The sequence below is a fragment of the Ursus americanus genome, chromosome 25 (genome assembly GCF_024610735.1).
Source record: "Ursus americanus isolate L20-20 chromosome 25, mUrsAme1.1.p, whole genome shotgun sequence".
NCBI classification, from domain to species: Eukaryota; Metazoa; Chordata; class Mammalia; order Carnivora; family Ursidae; genus Ursus; species Ursus americanus.
Window position 1 is genome coordinate 40,311,364 of NC_142151.1, and position 17,362 is coordinate 40,328,725.

Below are 17,362 nucleotides of genomic sequence, written 5' to 3' on the forward strand. Positions count from 1 at the left end.
TTTGGCTGCCCCCAAGATCCTGAAATGGGGGCACCACACAGTTTCACCTCCTTTTATTTGTGGAGAAAGCCTCAGGGGCCCTGGCACCAAGCCCTACATCCAGGAAGAAGATGAAGAGAGACTGTTCATGCCAACACAGAAACACTGAGCCTGCCAGCTTCCTTCCGTACTTTTACCCCATTTTTCCTTCTCCTCCCCTAATATCTAGTCCATACAGGTATTGTTTTCTGCCCAGAGTTTCAAGCACGATTCTGTTCCCATTTGGCTTTGTTTGTACTTTTGTTTCTTGTAGATTTGGTTCTAGGAAGCAGGGTGTCCCCAGCCTACTTCGGGAACAAAGGATGCCTCAGGGGTAATATGAGTGAGGCAATCAGAAAATAAAATAAGGGTCCATGACCAACACTCCCTTCCCCCTAGAGATACAGAATATGGAAAAAAGAGTGTATGTCATTACATGCCATAGTCCCAGATCAAAGTTGGTACTTGTCCAGTCAACCCAGGCATGGAACAAAGCCCAGGAAGAGTCCCTTGATATGGTGGTTCATGGCTGGGGGCTCAGGATTAGGGATAGGCTATAGCAACATAGACTTTAAGAATCAGATATAACTTGGATCCAGAGACTTTGTACTTCAGGAAAACAGAGAATTTGAAAAGTATGTATGGCAGTACATACTATCCTATCCTGTGAGCCATTATCAGGCTCTCCACCCCTAACCACCACAACCACTAAATAGCCAGATACTACATTGGTGTTAATTAAGACATTATGTAAAGCCAAAACTAACTTGTAGATTTGTTCATGGGTATAGAAACTTATAGACAGCCTCAGAGTGGGCCACAGAAGTTTAAAAAGAGAGTAACCCAAGCCAGTGGGAAGATAGGACGTTGAACACTTTAAGATTGGTCTAGGATATATCTAGAGCCTATAAAACAAGATTCTGGATCTGATCTTTTCAAGATCAGTGCCCCTGAGCAAGTATAGAGTTAAGGGTACTACTTCTGAATAATTACTCCACCTTGCTAGCATCAAGCTTCATGTCATGGTGCCAATAGCTGTTAGCCTCCTTCATGGCAGGGCTCACTCTCTTTATTCCAATCTCTAAACCTGATTTCTTATATTGCAGTGGGTATCCAACTATTTAAGACTTCCAAACTGAAGGTATTCCAAACTGTTATATCCTACAACTCTTCAGAATCAAGGCAAACTCCTCTACATTTTTTTAATTTATTTGAGAGAGAGAGAGTGCCCACAAGTGGAGAGAGGGGCAGGGGAGTGGAGGGAAGCAGACTCCCCACTGGGCAGGGAGCCCAATGTGGGACTCAATCCCAGGACCCTGGGATCATGACCTGAGCTGAAGGCAGATGCTTAACCGACTGAGCCACCCAGCACCCCAAACTCCTCCCAGTTTTATCCCATCTTCTATATCATGGATAACCAGTATAGGAAGTAGCATGAGTGAAAAGAGTGCAGAGGATCGTGGTGCCAAGAGAGATGAGCAGAAAGGCCAGATAGCAAAGAGATACATGTTCAGAAACACAGTGAAAGGTTGCTACTGCATTTTTCCTCCATTCCACCCAGAGGCATTGGAGGGGTGCATGAAGGACAGGAATAGGAATTCTATCACACTAAGCAAGTATGGTTGAGAATATGGCTGGGAGTAGAGGACGACCTTGAACCATATGAAAGAGGGAACTGATAAAGAAAGCTAGTCTTGAGGACTAGTCTTTCCAATAGTGGAGTCTGGTGTAAAATGCCTCCTGCACTGGACTGTGGACTAAGTACCTGTGATAGAATAAAATGGTGGGCCAAGATATCAGGAATCACAGGGGCTTACTAGGCCTTCAGCCAAGTCAAGACTTAGGGCAACAGCCTGCTTGCCTATAATTTGCTTGTATCTCTGCCCTTCCCTGAAGCAATAAAAAGCAGTATCCAGATCTGCACAGCTAAGCACAGAAAATAAATGTGCTTTGGGCAAGAGGAACCATTATTTCCTTAGAAATGTTTGTAAAACAACATATTTGGGTGTCATCTGAAAAAGAATATGGAAGATGTCTACTGGGAACAATTACAAACATTCAGAGAAAGACGCAGATTCTTGGCGATAGACCAAAGAACAACAAACAATGACCACAGTACTGAAAGAGGAAGCATATGGAAAGACATCAGCACAGCTAATGGAGGAAAGCTCCAGTTAAAATCTCCCTTTCCAGACAGGTAGGGTGCTCTGTGTGAAGGCTGAGATCAGAATCAAGGCAGTGAGGAGGCATTTACAACGCATGGATTTTTCAGAAATATGCTAGGAAGCTATGTTCATTCTCTCAGATGCTGTGGTAAAAATCAGGTTTCTCAAGCCAGTCCTATTTGGAGGACTTCTAGAGATGAAGGAATCGAAAGCAGCGGATTCAAAACACATTTGGCAGTTGCCATCCAAAACTTCAGTTTGTGGATGAGTGGTAATTTATAGAGGGAGCCCAGGACTACCTTTTGGAGGAACACCGTCCACACCTTAGATCTACAATAATACTGATCATTACTTCTTCTGGTTAATACACTCACCTTGTTCTACTTCCTTCCATAATCCAGGTAAATTATCACTAGGTGGACAATGAGGCTAGATCTTGGACTTGACACACAAATTTCAGGCAAATTCTTAATTGAATTAGAGAGTTATTTAAATCAAATACAATTTGGAAAGGGAGTGATTTCTATTGGTGCTTTTATTTTGGGATTGCTTATGCAAAAAATCCTTGCAAAGTCCCTTAGCACTATGAATTCACATTCTGTATCCGCACCAAGGGCCTACTCTCAATTTACATAGTATTATTTTGAATTGTTGTATTTGTATTACTATTTCTATAACTGTTCTTATGCTTAAAAGGACCAATTCATTTTTTTATTTAAATTCAATTAATTAACACATACTGTATTGTTAGTTTCAGAGATAGAGTTCAGTGATTCATTAGTCTTATATAATACCCAGTGCTCATTATTATCACGTGCCTTCCTTAATGTCCATCACCCAGTTACCTGATCCCTACACTCCCCTCACCTCCAGCAACCCTCAGTTTGTTTTCTATGATTAAGAGTCTCTTGTGGTTTGTCTCCCTCTCTGATTTCATCTTGATTTATTTTTCCCTCCCTTCCCTTATGATCCTCTGTTTTGTTTCTTAAATTCCACATATGACTGAGATCATATGATAATTGTCTTTCTCTGATTGACTTATTTCATTTAGCTTAATACCTTCTAGTTCCATCCATGTTGTTGCAATGGCAAGGCTTCAAATTTTTAATGGTTGAGTAGTATTCCATTATATATATATATATATATATATATATATATATATATATATATATATTCACTTCTTTTTTTAAGATTTTATTTATTTATTTATTTATTTATTTATTTATTTATTTATTTTTGTGAGAGAGAGTGAGCACAAGCACGGAGGGGGGAATGGGAAGAGAGAGAAGCAGACCCCCCACTGAGCAGGGAGCCCAATATGGGACTTGATCCCAGGACCCTTATATCATGACCTGAGCCAAAGGCAGACGCTTAACTGACTGAGCCACCCATCACCCAATATACCACTTCTTCTTCAGCCATTCATCTGTCAATGGACATCTGGGCTCTTTCATAGTTTGGCTATTGTGGACATTGCTGCTAAAAACATTGGGGTGCAAGGGCACCTTCAGATCACTACTTTTGTATACCTAGTAGTGCAATTGCTGGGTCATAGGGTAACTCTATTTTTAATTTTTTGAGGAACCTCCACACTGTTTGCCAGAGTGGCTGCACCAGCTTGCATTCCCACCAACAATGTAAGAGGGTTCCCCTTTCTCTGCATCCTCACCATCTGTCATTTCCTGACTTGTTAATTTTAGCCATTCTGACCAGTGTGATGTGGTATCTCAATGTGGTTTTGATTTGTATTTCCCTGATGCTGAGTGATGTGGAGCATTTTTTCATGTGTCTGTTAGCCATTTGTATGTCTTCTTTGAAGAAATGCCTGTTCATATCTTCTGCCTATTTCTTAATTGGATTATTTGTTCTTTGGGTGTTGAGTTTGATAAGTTCTTTATAGAATCGGGGTACTAATTCTTTATCTGATATGTCATTTGCAAATATCTTCTCCCATTCTGTTGGTTGCCTTTTGGTTTTGTTGAATTTTCCTCTGCAGTACAAAAACTTTTTATCTTGATGAAATCCCAATAGTTCATTTTTGCCTTTGTTTCCCTTGCCTTTGGAGACGTGTCTAGCAAGAAGTTGTTACAGCCAAGGTTGAAGAGGTTACTGCTTATGTTCTCCTCTAAGATTTTGATGGACTCCTGTGTCACATTTAGGTCTTTCATCCATTTTGAGTCTATTTTTGTGTATGGTATAACGAAATGGTCCAGTTTCATTCTTCTGCATGTGGCTGTCCAATTTTCCCAACACCATTTGTTGAAGAGACTATCTTTTTTCCATTGGATATTATTTTCTGCTTTGTCAAAGATTAGTTGACCATAGAACTGAGGGTCCATTTCTGGGCTCTCTGTTCTGTTCCATTGATCTATGTGTCTGTTTTTGTGCCAGTACCATACTGTCTTGATGATTATGGATTTGTAATAGAGCTTGAATTCCGGAATTGTGATGCCACCAGCTTTGGTTTTCTTTTTCAACATTCCTTTGGCTATTTGGGCCTTTTCTGGTTCCATACAAATTTTAGGATTATTTGTTCCAGTTCTGAGAGAAAAGTTGATGGTAATTTGATAGGAATTGTGTTGAATGTGTAGATAGCTCTAGGTAACATAGACACTTTAATAATATTTGTTCTTCCAATCCACGAGCATGGAACATTTTTCCATTTCTTTGTGTCTTCCACAGTTTCTTTCATGAGTGTTCTATATACTTTGAGTACAGATCCTTTCTGTACAGATCTTTTACCTCTTTGGTCAGGTATATTCCTAGGTATCTTATGGTTTTTGGTGCAATTGTAAATGGGATCAACTCCTTAATTTCTCTTTCTTCTGTCTCATTGTTAGTGTATGAAAGCAACTGGTTTCTGGGCATTAATTTTATATCCTGCCACTTTGTTGAATTCCTGTATGAGTTCTAGCAATTTTGGGTCCTCCACGTAAAGTATCATGTCATCTGTGAAGAGTGAGAATTTGACTTCTTCTTTGCTGATTCAGATCTTTTATTTCTTTTTGTTGTCTGATTGCGGAGGCTAGGATTTCTAGTATTATGTTGAACAACAGTGGTGATAGTGGACATCCCTGCCATGTTCCTGACCTTAGGGGAAAAGCTCTCAGTTTTTCCCCTTTGAGAATGATACTCATGTGGGCTTTTCATATATGGCTTTTATACTATTGAGGTATGTTCCCTCTATCACTACACTGTGAAGAGTTTTAATCAAGAAAGGATGCTGTACTTTGTCAAGTGCTTTTTCTGCATCTATTTCGAGGATCATATGGTTCTTGTCCTTTCTTTTATTTATATAGTGTATTACATTGATTGATTGATTTGCAGATGTTGAACCACCCTTGTAGCCCAGGAATAAATCCCACTTGCACGTGGTGAATAATCCTTTTAATGTACTGTTGGATCCTGTTAGCTAGTATCTTGGTGAGAATTTTGGCATCCATGTTCATCAGGGATATTGGTCTGTAATTCTCCTTTTTGGTGGGGTCTTTGTCTGGTTTGGGGATCAAGGTAATGATGGCCTCATAGAAAGAGTTTGGAAGTTTTCCTTCTATTTCTATTTTTTGAAACAGCTTCAGAAGAACAGGTGTTAATTCTTCTTTAAATATCTGGTACAATTCCCCAAGGAAGCCATGTATCCCCAGACCCAGACTCTTGTTTGTTGGGAGATTTTTTATTACTGCTTCAATTTCCTTGCTGGTTATGGGTCTGTTCAGGCTTTCTATTTCTTCCTGTTTCAGTTTTGGTAGTTTATTCATCTCTAGGAATGCATCCATTTCTTCCAGATTGCCTAATTTGTTGGCATACAGTTGCTCATAATATGTTCTTATAATTGTATTTCTTCAGTGTTGGTTGTGATCTCTCCTCTTTCATTCATGATTTTATTTATTTGGGTCCTTTCTCTTTTCTTTTTGATAAGTCTGGCCAGGGGTTTATCAGTCTTAATAATACTTTCAAGGAGACAGCTCCTAGTATGGTTGATCTGTTCTACTGGTCTCTTGGTTTCTATTTCATTGATTTCTGCTCTAATCTTTATTAATTATCTTCTGATGATGGAGTTAGGCTTTATTCACTATTCTTTCTCCAGCTCCTTTAGGTGTAAGGTTACCTTGTATCTTTGAGATCTTTCTTGTTTCTTGAGAAAGGCTTGTATTGCTATATACTTCCCTCTTAGGACCACCTTTGCTGCATCCTAAAGGTTTTGAACAGTTGTGTTTTCATCCTCACTTGTTTCTATGAATTTTTAAATTATTTAATTTCTTGGTTGACACATTTATTCTTTAGTAAGATGATCTTTAGCCTCCATGTATTAGAGTTCTTTCCAAATTTCCTCTTGTGATTAAGTTCCAGTTTCAAAGCATTGTGGTCTGAAAATAGGCAGGGAATGATCCCAATCTTTTGGGACCCATTGAGACCTGATTTGTGACCCAGTATGTGATCTATTCTGGAGAATGTTTCATGTGCACTCAAGTAGAATGTGTATTCTGTTGCTTTAGGGGGAATGCTCTGAATATATCTGTGAAGTCCTGTGTGTGATTCAAAGCCCTTGTTTCCTTATCGATCTTCTGCTTAGATAATCTGTCCATTGCTGTGAGGGGGGTATTAAAGTCCCCTACTATTATTGTATTATTATCAATGTGTTTCTTTAATTTTGTTATGAACTGGCTTATATAATTGGTTGCTCCCATGTTAAGGGCATAAATATTTACAATTGTTAGATCTTCTTGTTGGATAGACCCCTTAATTATGATATAGTGTCCTTCCTCATCTCTTATTACAGTCTTTCATTTAAAATCTAATTTGTCTGATATAGGATTGCTACCCCAGCTTTCTTTTGATGTCCATTAGCATGATAAATGGTTTTCCACTCTCTCATTTTCAATCTGAAGGTGCCTTTGGGTTTAAAATTAGTCTCTTGCAGACAGCATATCGATGGGTGTTGCTTTTGTATCCAATCTGATACCCTGCGTCTTTTGATTGAGGCATTTAGCCCATTTACATTCAGAGTAACTATTGAAAGATATGAATTTAGTGCCATTGTATTACCTGTAAAGTCACTCTTTCTGTATACTATCTCTGTTCTTTTCTGGTCTGTGTTACTTTTGGGCTCTCTCTTTGCTTAAAGGATCCCCTTTAATATTTCTTGCAGGGCCGGTTTAGTGATCACAAATTCTTTTAGTTTCTGTTTGTCCTGGAAGCTTTTTATCTCTCCTCTATTTTGAATGACAGCCTTGATGCGACAAAGTATTCTTGGCTGCATATTTTTCTCATTTAGCACCCTGAATATATTATGCCAGCCTTTCTAGCCTGTTAGGTTTCTCTGGATAGGTCTGCTGCCAGTCTAATGTTTCTACCCTCGTAGGTTACAGACCTCTTGTCTGGAGCTGCTTTCAGGATTTTCTCTTTGTTGCTGAGATTTGCAAGCTTCACTATCATATGTTGAGGTGTTGGCCTATTTTTATTGATTTGGGGGGGGTCTCTGTGTCTCCTGGAAAATGTCTGTTTCCTTCCCCAGATTAAGGAAGTTCTCAGCTATAATTTGCTCCAATATACCTTCTGTCCCTCTCTCTCTCTTTACTCTTCTTCTGGGATCTCAATTATTCTAATATTGTTTCGCTTTATGGTATCACTTATGTCTCAAATTCTCCCCTCATGATCCAGTAGTTGTTTATCTATTTCTCAGCTTCTTTATTCTCCATCATTTGATCTTCTATATCACTTATTCTCTCTTCTGCCTCATTTATCCTAGCAGTTAGAGCTTCCATTTTTTATTACATCTCATTATTAGCCTTTTTGATTTTGACTTGATTAGATTTTAGTTCTTTTATTTCTCCCAAAAGGGATTCTCTAGTGTCTTCTATGCTTTTTTCAAATCCAGCTAGTATCTCTATAATTGTTATTCCAAAGTCTAGTTCCAACATCTTACTTATGTCCATACTGATTAGGTCCCTGGCAGTCAGTACTTACTCTTGTTCTCTTTTTTGAGGTGAATTTTTCCATCTTGTCACTCTTGCAGAAAGTAGTCACTTTTCTATTTGTAGAATTGCAGCAAACCTTTTCTTACATCTCTGGTTGAGTTCACAGGTGTTCAGAATGAATCAATAGCTGTCTAGCTGAACTCTTGGGACCAGACAAAACTAAGGTCTCCTACTCCTCCACCATCTTGGGAAGTCCTGACCAACAATTTATATTTGTGAACTGAGAAGAGTATCAACAAAAAATGCAAATATACAAATGTAAATCATAACTCACAAATTATTTTAAAACATACTAACTAAAGTGAATTTTACTTTTTAAATCAACTATTAGCTAAAACAAATTTATATGCCTGTAATTACCAAGAATGTAATGAAATTTCTATGCAAATCTTAACCAATTTTTCATTTTTAAAAATATTTTATTTATTTATTGAGAGAGAAAGAGAGAGTGCACAAGTGGGAGGGGCAGAGGGGAGGGAGACGGAAAAGGAGAGAAGCAGACTTTCTACTGAGCACGGAGCCCAATGCAGGGCTTGATCTCAAGACCCTGAGATCATGACCTGAGCCGAAATCAAGAGTTGGGCGCTTAACCAACTGAGCCACTCAGGTGCCCTTATTTTTAATTTATAAAATGTCTATTTTTAAACAAACACAGGGGTCCTGGCTGGTTCAGTCAGAACACATGACTCTTGATCTCAGGGTCATGAGTTTGAGCCCCACATTGGTTATAGAGATGACTTAAATAAAAACTTAAAAATAGAAAAATAACCACATATTTATATAATTTTACATCAACACCTCCAGTTAAATATTACATCCTGTTTTTTGTTAATGTGGTACTTTTTTTCCTTTCCTTTTCAGATTGGTTTCCCTCTCCCTCTCCTCATTTCTTTCCTGCCACACATTGTCCCATAACTCATATTAACAGTCCTACCATATATCTGTTCAAATTTTTTAAATTTTTTTTAAAGATTTTATTTATTCATTTGAGAGAGAGAGATACAGAGAGCACAAATGGGGGAGAGGCAGAGCGGGGAGGAGAAGCAGACACCCTGTTGAGCTGGAAGCCTGACATGGGGCTTGATCCTGACACCTGGAGATTGAGACCTGAGCCAAAGACAGACACTTAGCCATCTGAGCCACCCAGGTGCCCCTCCATTCAAATTTTTATAAATTATCACATGTATACACATACAAACTGTTTGACTATTCATTTGAAAATTTTTAATCCATCTGAAATTCTGAGTTTCCTCTTCTGTTCAACTTGTCGTATTTGTCTATTTTAACACAAATACCTTATTGATTTAATTACAGTGGCTTCTATACATGTTTTGATATCTGATACGACAAATCTTCCTTGCTAGTCTCTTTTTTAGAAAATTAACCAAACTTTTTGTTTTCAAAGTAATTTTTAACTTAAAAGTTGTAAAAATACTATAATCAACTCACATATACCCTTCTTGTAGATTCACCCACTGTCAACATTTTTCCACATTTGCACGTTCTCTTTCACATTCTTTTTTCCTCCAGCTTTATTGAGATTACATTTAATTAACATTTAAGTTTAAGGTACACAACATGATGATTTGATCCACAAAATACTGTGAAATGATTGCTGCGATAAGGTTAGTTAACATCTCCATCCCCTCACGTATGACCATTTGTGTGCATGCATGCCTGTGGTGAGAACATTTAAAATATACTTTCATAACAACTTTCAAGTACATAATATAGTATTGTTAACTATAGTCATCATGCTGTACCTTAGATTCCCCAGAACTTATTCATCTTATAACTGGAAGTTTGTAGGTTTTGACCAATATCTCTCCATTTCCCCCACTTCCTATCCCCTGGCAACCACCATTCTACTCTCTTTTTCTATGAGTTTGATGTTTTTAGGTTCCACATAGGAGTGAGATCATACAGTATTTGTCTTTTTTTGACTTATTTCATTTGGCATAATGCCCTCAAGATCCACCCATGTTGTTGCAAATGGCAGGATTTCTTTCTCTTTTAAGCTGAATAATATTCCAGTATTCTATTATATAGACAGATAGATATTTAGATAGGCAGATGATAGAGAGATGACAGATTATATATATAATATATAAAGATATAAAGATATATCACATTTTCTTTATCCATCCATCCATCCATCCACTGATGTATACTTAGGTTGTTTCCATATCTTGGCTATTGTAAATAATGCTGCAACAAACACAGAGATGCAGATATCTCTTCAAGATAATGATTTCAATTCCTTCAGATATATAGCCAGCAGTGAGATTCTGGATCATATGATAGTTCCATTTTTAATTTTTTGAGGAATCTCCATACTTTTCTCCATGGTAGCTATAGCAATTTACACTCCTACTAGCAGCACATAAGGGTTCCCTTTTCTCCACATCCTCACCAACACTTTTATCTGTTGTCTTGTTGACACTAACCATTCTAACAGGTGAGGTGATACTTCATTATGGTTTTGATTTGCATTTCCCTGATTATGAGTGATGTTGTGTATCTCTTCATGTGTCTGTTGGCTATCTGTATGTCTTTGGAAAAATGTCTATTCAGGTCTTCTGACCATTTTAATTGGATTATTTGTGGATTTTTTGGGTTTTGTTTTGTTTTGTTGTTTTGCTATTGAATTGCGTGAGTTCCTTTTATATTTTTAATTTTAACATCTTATCAGATATATGCTTTGCAAATATTTTTTCCCATTCCATAGGTTGCTTTCTCATTTTGTTGGTTGTTATTCTTGCTGTGCAGAAGTTTCAGTTTAATGTGGTCCCACTTGTCTATTTTTTGCTTTTGTTTCTTGTGCTTTTGGTGTCATATCAGAAAATCATTGCCAAGGTCAAAGTCAAGGAGATTTTTCCCTATGTTTTCTTCTATGAGTTTTGTCATTTCAGGTCTTACATTTAAGTCCTTAATACATTTTGAGTTAATACTCATGAGTGGTATAAAATAAAAGTCCAATTCACATTCTTTTGTACATTTATATTCAGATTTCCCAACACCACTTATTGAAGTGACTGTCTTTTCCTTGTTGAATATTGACTTGTCAAAGATTTGTTCACTATACTACCCTCTCACAATCTGTTTCCTAGGGAATATGATGTGTAACAAAGATAATAACAATGTTTAGTTTGTGGGGCTAGATATTCATAACTAAAATTATTGAAAATAATGTAAGTCAGACAATATTCAAAGTAAGTTTCCTAAGGTCTTGTATAAGAAATGGTTAAGATATTAATTAACTTTATTGAAAATGTATTGGTAGAATTTTCAGGTCAACTTGTAAAAGAATAGAAGTATAATATATAAATTCTAAACCCACATGGGACTAAAATAGAATAAGAAAATAACATACAAGCAAAAAATAGAACTAAAATATCGTAACAGAGGGGCGCCTGGGTGGCTTAGTCGTTAAGCATCTGCCTTCAGCTCAGGGCGTGATCCCGGGGTTCTGGGATCGAGCCCCACATCCGGCTCCCTACTGGAAGCCTTCTTCTTCCTCTCCCACTCCCCCTGCTTGTGTTCCCTCTCTTGCTGGCTGTCTCTCTCTTTGTCGGATAAATAAATAAAATCTTTTAAAAAATAAAATAAAATATAGTAACAATTAAACTAAAAACCAGTAACTGAAAGATATACGGAAAACTCCCCAAATCTTGTGAAATTAAAGAACACATTTCTAAATAATCAACTGGTCAAAGTGGAAATGTTAAGGGAAATTAAGAAATATTTTGAACTGAATAAAAATTAAAATATAACATAGTAAAATTTGTGAGATGCAGCTAAAGCAGTGCTTAGAAGAAAATTAATGGCATTAAATATTTCTATTAGAAAGGAATAAAAGTATCAAATCAATAATCTAAGTTTCCTTTGGTACCTTAGCCTTTTAAAAAGAATGTTGGAAATACCCACCCAGTCTTACATGGCAGTGTTGTGAAGAATAAAAACCAAGCACTAAAAAAATAAATAAATAAATAAATAAACAAACAAACAAACAAACACTAATATGTAATTTCCTCATTCATGTCAGCCTTTACTCTGATGCCCAGGGAAAGGGGGCAGAGCCCAAATAAGAGAAGTAGCCTGGAAATTCCTGGCCAGGGCCATTAGAGAAGTCAGTCAGGACCTATCAAGTTGGAAATAGTGGAAATCAGCACCTTCAGCTGAGGAATAACTCCCAAAAACAAAATTCCAGAAGAAGGTAAGATAAAACTCCCACTTTCCAACTCTATTAAAGAAGAAACTAACCCCTGAGGATAGATGGAGTGTACAGTGAATGTTTTTATTACAAAGAACCAAACTGTGCTGAATGTATGTCAGAATCAGAATGGTAGAAGAGATACCAGGCCAGTCTGAAAACAAGAGCAACCTCCAGGGTATGTGACAGGCATTAGGAAATCTGTACCAGGATGTCAAAATTGGGTGAGAAGTAGATGGATAAAAAGGAGATATCAAAACCCAAAAAATATTTCAAAAGATGAGCAGAATGTATTAACAGGTTGGTACTCAGGCAGTTGGAAACAGGGCAGACATATAAAGATCAGGAATCCTGTGGCATTCACCCTTCAACAAGGCTTGGTTAGGGAGCCTGTGGAAACAGTAACATGGATTTCTATTCTTACAGAAGCTCTTACCACTTCTGAGTTGACAACAGTGGGATATCTGACGTCAACCTTTCCTCTACTCAGGACGACTTTAACATAAATTTTTAAATACCTTTGTTGAAGAAAAAATTACACATAATTAAATGCACGTATTTTAAGTGTACAGTTTGCTAAGATTTGATAAATATATATACTTCACAATCAAGATTCAGAACATTTCCATCACTACAAAAAGTTTCCTCATATCCCTGAGCAGTCAGTGCCTCCTCCCTGACACCAGGTAAGCTTTGATCCTATTTCTGTAACTATAAACAAGTTTTGCCTGTTCTAGAAATTCACGTTAATGGAATCATGTTCTGTACCTGACTTCCTTCACCTGGTATAGTATCTTTTATATTCATCAATGCTACTGTGTGGAAATATTCCTTTTTATTACTTAATAGTTTTCCATTGTGTGAATATACTGCGAGATATTTATTTATCTATTTATTTGCTGGTAGACATTTGAGTTATTACTCAAGATCTGCTTGTGTCTGTCTGCAACAGCCAGCCTCTTTGGTGGGTGTAGAAAGTTGTGGTACTGGAGTTCCACCTAGTGTCTGTCTGTGGTACTGCAAACTCTGGTGCCTGATCAAGCCATGTTGATTGCCTTTATTTCCAATGGCCCCCAACCTGACATGCTACTCCTTTCAGTGCCTGGATTAAGGCAAGATAGAAACCAGCCCCTTAGCAGCACCCAAAAATAGCACATCAGATATACATTCTACTCCTTTGCTTCCCAAGGAAGGAGTCAGGAATTGAGGGTTTCCTCCCAATCAGACCGGCCATGCCATGCCATGCCATGCTGAGAAGGGTTCTAGTGAGTGAATACCAAGAATTTTCCTGCTGGGGCGTCAGTGGTGTTGGCTGGGATGCAAGAATCTCTCTCTGTTATCTATTCTCTCTCTCCTGACTTCCCACCTTTTTTTTTTTAACAGAGAATTACCTTTGTCACTCAAACCAAAAATATACTATTTCTTGTTTACCCAGGTTTGGGGTCGGCTGGTCTCAAAAGATTGGACATTAACAGTTTGTGCCTACTTTCAGGAATACACTGGAATAATACAAGCTTTCAAAGTTCAAATTTCACAAAACCACAAATGCTGATTCCTACAAACATCCACCATTCTTCCTCAAATATAAGAAATGGGTTAGTAGAAAATACATTTCTTCATAAGCATTTGGAAAGCAGGTTGGTGTCATTGTACCCAGACTCAAGGCAGCTCTGTCTCCAGCTAGAATGGAAGCTGCAAGCTGGAGTCACCAGCAGGAGAGTTGAAGCAGAAGGATATGTTTTGTGTGGTTTTTTTAAAGATTTTATTTATTTACTGGACAGAAAGAGAGAGCGCACACAAGCAGGGGAACAGCAGACAGAGGGAGAGGGAGAAGCAGGCTCCCTGCTGAGCAGGGAGCCCCTACACGGAGCTCGATCCCAGGACCCTGGGATCATGACCTGAGCCGAAGGCAGACACCCAACCGACTGAGCCACCCAGGCTCTCTGAAGCACGTTATTTTACATACTCACTGAACATCAAGTAGCAGGGTCTCCCATTCCATTGGGTCTGCCATGTTCTAAAGAAGTAAAGCACTAGACTTTCCCTGTTGATGTTGTTTCAGATTTGTCATTTCGTGGAGTGGCGAAAGAAGGCAGCCGTCTAACAGCTGAAGCAGAAGAGAAATGGAACTCCCAAAATGTTACAGGAAGATGCCCATCCAGGCATCTCTTACCTGGTTTCCGAATTTCTCACAAAGGCAGTTGATTCATATATTGTCATTAAATCCTTGTCTCCATGGCAGAAGGAAGGTCTGGGTTTCCTATTCTGCAATATTTTTGTTGGTATCTTTTATTGCCTCATTTTTCTCTGCCTAGTGGTCACATTTCCCTGCTTCTTTGCATTTCTATGAATTGTTCTACTGGGTGCTGGGTATTACAGATGTTCTGTTGTCGACTGTCTCAATTTTGTTGTCTTTCTTTAAAGAGTTTTGGCTTGGGGAGCACCTGGGCGGCCCAGTCAGTTAGGCGTCTCTTCATTTTGGCTCAGGTCATGATCTCAGGGCCATGGGATCGAGCCCCGCACTGGGCTTCACATTCAGGACAGTGTCTGCTTGAGAGCCTCTCCCTCTGCCCCCCCAACTCATGTGCATGCGCTCTCTCTCTCCCCAACTTTCTAAAACAAATAAATAAATCTTAAAAAAAAAAGAGTTTTGACTTAGCATTAGTAGGTTCAAACACAAACAAACAAAAAGCAGAAATAGACTCATAAACACAGAGAAAAAACTGGTGGCTGCCAGGGTGGGGGGCAATGGACAAAGTGGGTGAAAGGGGGGAGAGATGCAGGTTTCCAGTTATGGAAAGAATAAGTCACAGGATAAAAGGTACAGCACAGGGAGTATAGTCAATGGTATTATAATAGTGTTGCAGGGTGACAGATCCTTTTTGAGAAATTCGGAAACCAGGTAAGAGATGCCTGGCTGGGCATCTTCCTGTAACTTTTGTGGTGAGCTTGGCATAATGTATAGACTTGTTGAATCACTATGGATTTTTTGTTGTTGTTTTTAAGTTTTTATTTATTTAAGTAATCTCTACACCCAATGTGGGGCTTGAACTCACAATCCCGAGATCAAAAGTCAGATATTCTGCCGACTGAGCCAGCCAGGTGCCCCTTGAATCACTATGTTGTACACCTGAAACTAATGTAACAGCGTGTGTCAACTATACTTCAATTCTGAAAAAGAAAGATACTTAAGGTGCAGTTTAATCTTTTCAAACCCTGTTTTTAAACTTTGTTACAGCAGGTCTAGATGGGCTTTTATTCTTCAGCTAGTTCGATCCTATTCCTAAAAGGTGGCCTTTCTGACATATCTTAAGGAATGCTCCAAGTTTTCAGGGAGATTCCTCTGGTCTGGCTGATCAGAACTGAAATGTCTGCACCCTGTACGAATTCCAGTAGTTACTCAAGGTACGGCTCCTAGCGATACTCAGCTAAAGTCTGGTAGAGATCCTTATACAGGTTTCTAGAATTCTTTCTCTGCATACGCCCCTCCTCTTCTACCCCACAATTCAATCGCTGCCTCCCCAAACTCTAATTTTTGTCTCTTCAACTCAGCAACACAATCACGGTCTGCCTTCCTAGATCTCAGATCTCAAGTGTGTGAAGGCAGAAAGCTAAGGTACTGGTAGGGCTCACTTCAACTGTTTGCCTTCTCTCAGGGATTATAGTTATGTGCTGTATGTTTTCCAATAGCTGAAAACAGGTATTTCATATGTTTTCTCCATTATGTAACTGTTTGCATGAGGAGAGCTAGGCTGGTACCAGTCACTCCATAGGTGGAAGCTGAAGACTCTTACCCACCTTTTTAACTTTCTAAACTCTTTGTTACCCTTAAAATCTAGTTGGCATTCCCCTCACTCCATTAACTTCCCTTACTCCTTTCTCTGCAACTTCAATAAACTCCATAGCCCTTTTGTGGCAGTTATCACATCCCTATTGCACCACAGGTCCCTGCAGGAGGGAAGATCCTCTTCTTGACCACCCAGCAATGCCTAACATGTTATGGAGTTCAAAATAGGTATTTGTTGAATAAATGAGATACCCCAAAAATATTGTCTTCTCATCAGTGGAAATATGTAAGAAGAGGATAAATGACCTTCCTGCTTACTGAAATGTTGGAATATATGTGGTCCGGGGCCCCTCCCAACTCAAAATTTCAATGAAAAAATGGTTAGGCAAAATTGTGCCATATCTATACAATGAATATTACACACATTTTTTAATTTAATTAATTTATTTATTTATTTTAGAGAGAGAGAGTGTGCAAGCGGGAGGCAGGGGCAGAGGGAGAGAAGGAGAATCCTAAGCAAAGTTTCCGGCACAGTGTGGAGCCCAACGCAGGGATCCATTTTACAATCCTGAGATTATAACCTGAGCCGAAATCAAGAGTCAGACACGTAACCAGCTGAGCCACCCGGGTGACCCTACATGAATATTTTAAATTTAGGGATCTATTCGATGCTTACAGTGAAGTGTTAGGTGAAATATTAGGATTAAAGTTATATATGTGATCATAGTTACAACTATGTAAAAAACGCATAAAACTAGAAGGAAAAACGCATAAAAACTCGAAGGAAATATATTTTTAAATAATGGAGTTAATGCGTGTGTGATCTTCTCATGTTTTTAATGCCATGATCCAACTGTCTTGAAAGACAGCTGGCCTGGCTACTACTTACCTTCAGGAAGTATGACACAGGATGAATCAGTTATTCCAAAGCCAAACTTTATTAAATATCCTCCAATATCTATGGGATTAACTAACTGCCTTATTGAGAATACTAGTTCATGTAGTTTTGTGCACCAAGTTTATCCTGTAGTGTTCACCAGGAAGTCTCACTGCTCACAGGAGTGCTTTGTTGAGACTTTGTTAATGACTGAAGCCATTGTTTGATAACATTCACTTTATATTTTTTCCAGGATGAAATTTGGGCAATCAACAGGAACAAATTCGGTGTTTGGTTTTTTGGTTTTGTTTTTTTTTTACGTAT